Source organism: Festucalex cinctus, chromosome 2 (genome assembly GCF_051991245.1).
Source record: "Festucalex cinctus isolate MCC-2025b chromosome 2, RoL_Fcin_1.0, whole genome shotgun sequence".
Taxonomy (NCBI): Eukaryota; Metazoa; Chordata; class Actinopteri; order Syngnathiformes; family Syngnathidae; genus Festucalex; species Festucalex cinctus.
The window spans coordinates 18,066,092-18,072,530 of record NC_135412.1 but is presented as its reverse complement, the minus strand read 5'-3'; the positions used below and the strand labels follow the sequence as shown (position 1 = coordinate 18,072,530).

The following is a 6,439-nucleotide window of genomic DNA, read 5'->3' as shown; positions in this document are numbered from 1 at the left end:
CGTCCCCTTTTCCGGGCAAGCTTTGGTGTTCCAATATGATAGTTTAGCACTGCTTTTACCTGGGTATTTTATATTTTACTACGCCCTTTACTATCTGTCTTCCTATGGTATGGAAAACATATCTATCCCGCAGTGTGCTAACCGCAACATGTTTAGAGAGTAAAGCAATACACCACGTTTAGCTGACTTTGTGTGCTTGCTGATATTTTGATATTGATGTCTTCTCACAATCGTACGGCTATTCTCAATTACTGACTTACTGTTTGTTTGCTCTGATGTGCTTTTTACCACATATATTGTAGGCTTATTTGTCTGCGTACACTGTTACTTTGTCATTTTTGGTTACCCTAATTAGGACGTGTTTTTGTTTTTTTGTTTTTAAATACACAGTGACAAATACATAGGGATTGTCTTTTATTCTTACTTATTCAATATGGAACAACAAGGCATATGTATATGTTTGTTTTCTGTATTTAGTGCACTTACTATACCATGAACTAGGCTTGAAATAGGAGTGTTGTTTGAGCTTTCTAGTGATCTGGACTGTGTGTGGTGTGACTTTTGTAGCCGGACAAACAGCAGACTCAACCCAGATAGCAAAAGATGTTTATTCAACGTTGAATTAGGGTTAAAATGGATGATTTTTGGTTACGGTTGAAGATTGATTGGTCAATCAACATTGATTCAACAGCATTATGTTAACATTGAAGTTTGTGTTTAAAAGATAACATTGAATCAACGTTGTATTTTGGTTGAATTAAAACGTTTGAAAGGTCAATGTTTAATTAACGTTGAATCTATGTTTGCCCTTCTCGTTTTTTTTTCCCTTCAGCTGAGAAATTGACTAGGAGAGGGGGAGGGGAAGTATTTTGGGGACAGGTTGGTGGGTGGGGGGTGTTAGAGTCTTTAAACATTTATAATAAATATAAAACATAAAGCTAACTACTTTGCGGATTTCATTTATTGCGGGTATTTTTTGGTACCTAACCCCAGCGGAAAACGAGGGAACACTGTATTTGCAAAACTTGTAAATTATTTGAATGTACTCGAAACACCTGGCATTTCCACCAAATAAACTGTACACGTTAGAGTTTCTAGTTTGTGCATTTCAGCCCAGTCATCAAAAATATGTGCCCACATCCGGCATAAGTCCGGCACAGGTGGCATTCAGTCGACACTGGCATAAGGCATGTGGGCCGAACATGGCCCAGGAGCAGCAAAGGTGGCACTGGCTTGACTCTGGCAAACAGGATGTGGGCCAGTTGCTGTGTGACGCATCTGGCCCAGCTATCAATTTACAACTCTGGGCCACATATGTATAGCCAGTCTTGTCCCACTCTTAAATGCAGTTTCAGATTTATTTATTTTTTCTACACACATTTTTTTTACACATACTTATTTGCATAACAGATGTTAAGAAGAATTTTAATACATCATCACACAGACATTTCAATATGTTTCTGGTCAAACAATCAAAGTTTGTGTGTGAATTCTGTGAACGAACTTTCATGAAGCTTCCAGAGAGAAGTTCTTCGAACGTGCGTTCACCATTTCTTTGTAGCGATTCAAGGGTAAGTATTTAATTTTCCTATGTTTTACATTTGATATTTTATGGCTTCATATTGACACAACTACTGAATTGACTTCACAGACATTGGTGTGTGCGTGCGTGCGTGTGGTTATCTAAATTTTCCCGTTAATAGTTTCAATGCCATAATATTTAGTTAGGTGCACTCACTGGCTGATCAGAGAAAATCTCATTTTATCTGACCAGTTTTGTTTCAACCTGCAACGCATAAACTTTAAGTCTAACAATTCTAAAATAAAAACAACTATGAATATTCATATGAAAGAGATAATTATTTACATTTAGTGGAAATCTGATTCAGAGGTAAAGCTTTTAGGGGGCAATATTGTAATGAAGCTATTTTATTGAGACGCAACTCTGCGAGTATAATCATATAAAAAGGTACCAAATTATCACTAGCACCAAATATTACATTGTTCTGGGATAATATTCAGCTTGTATTGTAAAATATGCAGAGCTTGAATTATGTATTTTTTATAGTGCTGTGTGATATGTACATTGTGTGCATAATATTATATTAAAAAAATACAAAAGAGGAATGACTTATGCGTTACACACATTTCCCAGGTTATGTTTTAAAAATCTATTATATATCTCATACAATTTTAATTTCATCGAGTTGATTTAAATATCTACTGTACTTTCTAACGTTATTGGATCGCTGTTCCACAGTACGCCACTAGATGGCGGGACATGCTACTAACCAGACTGACACACACAGTCATACACAGCGTAGAAGAAGAAGAATTTCAAATTGCCGACAGCCGTGCTAAGAGCGGGAATCCAAACGTCGACGTTCTGTGTTTCAGGTCGGTAAAAGTTACATTAAATAAAACAAATATGTATCACCATGTCCATTGTCAGTTGGGTCGCTAAGCATATTGGTCTTTAGAGGTGGTTTTAGTGAAGAAATTGTTTCGAATGATCCTAAACGTTGAAGCTAAGTTGCTAATTCCGACGGCCTCTTAACAATGAGAGTTACTACAAGCCTATCTGTGTGCTATGTTGCTGATATGCTAGTAAGCTAACGAACGGCACTGAAGCGCTACAGGAGCGTTTACATGAAGAATGTATCTTTTTTTCAGTCGTTTTTAACAGGCTGGTTTAACAGTTGAAGATAGAACATTGAATAGCGTTTTCTTTTAGGTTTAGTTTTTAAAGTAAATTAAGTCCACTTGTATAGTAATGTAAGGTTTATCTGTAATTTGTTTAACTTCTGTATATAACTTAATTCATCACGAAATCTAGTCGAATCATGCTTCAGGATATTTATTTGTTGAGGGAAGTAAAAGTATTTTTTAGTAATTACTAATTATTGAGCCTATAATGAACACATTTTTTTCACACTGTAATAAAACAAAGGTGTAAATGTTGTACTTTGTTGCTTTTAATATCATTTGTTGTCTGTTGATGTACAGGTAACTTGTGCTGTTTTGACGAGTCACATGGCGTACAGGTGGTGCCAGTGTCTTCGAAACCAGATGGCTAATTAGTAATTTACTACTTATTCAAACTAAGACGGCATGTTGTACCTTGGCCAGAGCTTGGTGAACCTCTTTGGTAAGTAAACAAGTGAACAAACACTCAAAATATTCATTTCTAAGAATCTGAAGAAAGCTTAGGTGAACTACCTTTCACCACATCCAAATGTTGAAATTAGTGACAGAGAATATAACTTGGCACAGGTTTAATGGGGAAGGAGAACATGCAGAGGTCTGTCTTACCTATAAGGAGGAAGAGGGCAAAGTGCAAATTTTTTTAAGGTAATGTTGGTATGTTTTCAGAATTCATAATATAAGATAACATAATAATTAATAGAATATCGGTTGTGCTCAGGTTTCAGGCTCTGAGTGTTTCTTCAAAATGTTCTGTCCACAAAATCCATTCTGAGGAGTAGCGCAAGACAGGTAAATGATTCTGCGCACTGTACTACATGATTGTGATGATATTATTGCGGTAACACATTGCTGACTTGTACAGTAAGTTTGAAACTTACATGCTGTGTTGTTGATATTGTTTAGGTGCACAACTCACTTTTTCAAGACTACAAACACAATTACAGCTCTACAACAGGTACCTAGACCCATTGTTAATTTAACTTGTGAGTAATAATAACTACTATGATTATGAAAGAACACAATCACATTGTGAAAAAAAAATGTTGAACAGGGTCTTCTGTTTGTTTCAGGCAACCCTTTTTGCGGTGCTTGGGGACCAACCGGAAGAAAGGGAAATACTGTATTCGTAGTTGGTAAGTTTTTCAAAGGTCACTGTTGTAGAACCAAATCATCATAAATCTTAGCACACTTTTTTTTTTTTTTTTTTTTTTTCAATTTGTAAGGCATAATTATGGAGGACCAAAACTGCCAAAATTCAAAATAAATAAATGCCTAAATAAATAAATGACTAAATAAATAAGTAAATTACTAAAAGTGAAAGTAAAAACGGATGAAAAATATACAATTCAAAAATGAAATACAAATGTATTATTTTTATTTTCAGTTTTAGTCATTTAGTTATTTAATTAGTCATCTGGGGGGTGGAGAGGGGGTGATGTATATGAATATTGCAAAATTTAGTAAAGGTTATGTAATTTACTTCAAAGTAAAATCTTCAGGCATCGGGAGAATTCTATCAACAAAAGTTGAGTGCAAAAATTAAATTAATAATAATAATAATGTCGTCTCTCATAGATTAATCACCTGGCTGTCGTTGAAGGCACCAATTCGGACAACCTAATCAGACGGATGATGGCAACTGTGATGACAAATGCCCTGGGCTGTTAAATGAATACAACTGGGCAGGGAAGCAAGACAAGTGTTGCATTGGCAAGAAGGCATTCAAGGAGACAGTGATGCAAGACTGTATGTTTGGTGAGTTATCGCCTATGTAAACTACTTATTACAACACAGAGTTGTTTTTGAGCAGAATGTTCTGAGCTGCTTTCTTTTGTTGTGTAAAATCACTCCACCTGGGGTATGGAGTCAGAATCCTTCCAATACCCGAAACCTCGTAATAAGGGTTTGACTCTCCGAAAACATTTTTGTATAACTGAAAAATTGTTTTGAATTGTCCAAAAATATTTTTGAATGACTGAAAATTCCCAGAAAAAGCTTTTAAAAAAAAAACACTAAGAAAAGACACATTTTAAAAGTGCGGCTCCACATAGACATTATTTATCTATTAATTAGAGAATGGTCAATTCCGAAATCAATGAAAAAAAAACAACCCCATCATTGATACTTCACAAAAACAGCAATTAGTATATGTATCTTTGTCTTTTCATTAATATATTGCAGTCAAGATGGACTCCATCAGGCCAGGGCTCTACACTAACTTTTCCACTACTAGCACTGGTGCGAGTAACATTTTTGGTTGCTCGCACAGCACAGGATTTAGTCGCACCATTATTTGTGGAGGTGCAGCATGACCTGGCTTAGGCATACGCAACTCGATATATTTGCAAAATATTTTATTGGAACACAAGGTTTGCCTGCAACAGCAGTGGCTATCAAAACAAGTCAATCATTTCTAATAAATTATGTCAACATTATTTTCTTTAGCTCAGTAAAAATCAGTATTTTTTTTTTTCTTCACCGCTACTCCCCTTACCTTTTCATCTTTATGCTGTCCTCGCTCCGAAGCTTCTAAATTTCACCAGCTAGACAGCGAGTTAACGACGTTCCAAATAACCAGACTTCATTTTCCTTTTGTGCTATTAATTTGAACAATGGCCTCTGACCATTACCCTCTTTAAGTCGTCGTAAAAATAGAAAAGAAAATAAACAATGTACCTAACTATACACGACACACTTTCATGCTAGTAGCTAGTTACATTGCACATTCAACATTCTGTAATTGTCCTAATTAACTAAAATAAATCTACAGTGGTTTTTATATTGACATCGGATGTATTTACCAACATTGTCAAATTCAACAAAAAGTGGTACTTAATACTTACTGATAGTTACTGTAACAACAGAACAGCTTTTTTTCTAAAACAATAAATTGTATTGGATACTAACTCTCTTCTCTTTTGTAATCTTGTCTTTCAGTTGCTGCTCGACAGATTGACCGTACACTGACTCAGCAGGACTTTGGTGTTACTGTCAAGCATTGGCTGCGTTTTGCTCATTAGCGTAACGGTGGCATCCCAAGCAATGCTAGTGCCTTGGACGCAACTGCGAACGCAAGTCAAATTTAGTGTGTCTTTTTATGGACTGACGTACAGTCAAAGTGAAATGGTTACCGCTTTATACACTGATGTTCCTACAGTTCATTTCATGTTTATTTCATTCCTTTGTCAAGAAAAAGAATAATACAATAAAAACAAACATTATTTGAGGCAGAAACCAAACGGGTGTTATTTTCTTTGCCTCCATTCTCCCCAGAATTCAGTTACAAAGTACTGTGTTTTGATTTCTAATAAATGTTTGAATATTAAACATATTTTCTGTCCTAAGATTTTCATACATATGGGGAAGTATGGTTAAGGAAAACAACAAGCTAATAATACATCCAAGTAAGTTGTAAGACATCTGCAGAAACACTAGGTGAAAAACATACGGTAACTTTTTTTTTTCTAGTGGACTAACCCAATATTTTTTGTTAGTTTAAAAAAGTAGTTCTATATTAATGTGCATGATAATAGTAATAATAATAATGTACATTTAGATGTAAATTCCAATGTAAATGATGATTAACTTAAAACATTTATTCCTCACATTAATTCACTATAAAAATGCATGTAGGTTCTGATTTAGATGATGGTTGAAACGACATTGATATTGTGTGATTTATGGTTGAAAAGCAAACGTTGACTCAACATTTTATCAACCTTGCACTTTCTGT

General features: G+C 35.1%; 1 long non-coding RNA gene across 2 annotated transcripts; it reads left to right on the top strand.

The window, feature by feature from the left end:
- Positions 1–885: 885 nt before the first annotated feature.
- LOC144013998 (uncharacterized) lies at positions 886–5,945 on the top strand. 2 transcript variants are annotated; one of them, XR_013282381.1, is made up of 8 exons: positions 886–2,397; positions 3,007–3,148; positions 3,274–3,351; positions 3,425–3,495; positions 3,610–3,661; positions 3,777–3,839; positions 4,282–4,461; positions 5,644–5,945. It is a non-coding gene; the product is annotated as an uncharacterized LOC144013998 (long non-coding RNA). The 2 variants fall into 2 exon arrangements; XR_013282380.1 differs by having other exon boundaries at positions 890–3,148.
- The last annotated feature ends 494 nt before the right edge of the window (positions 5,946–6,439 follow it).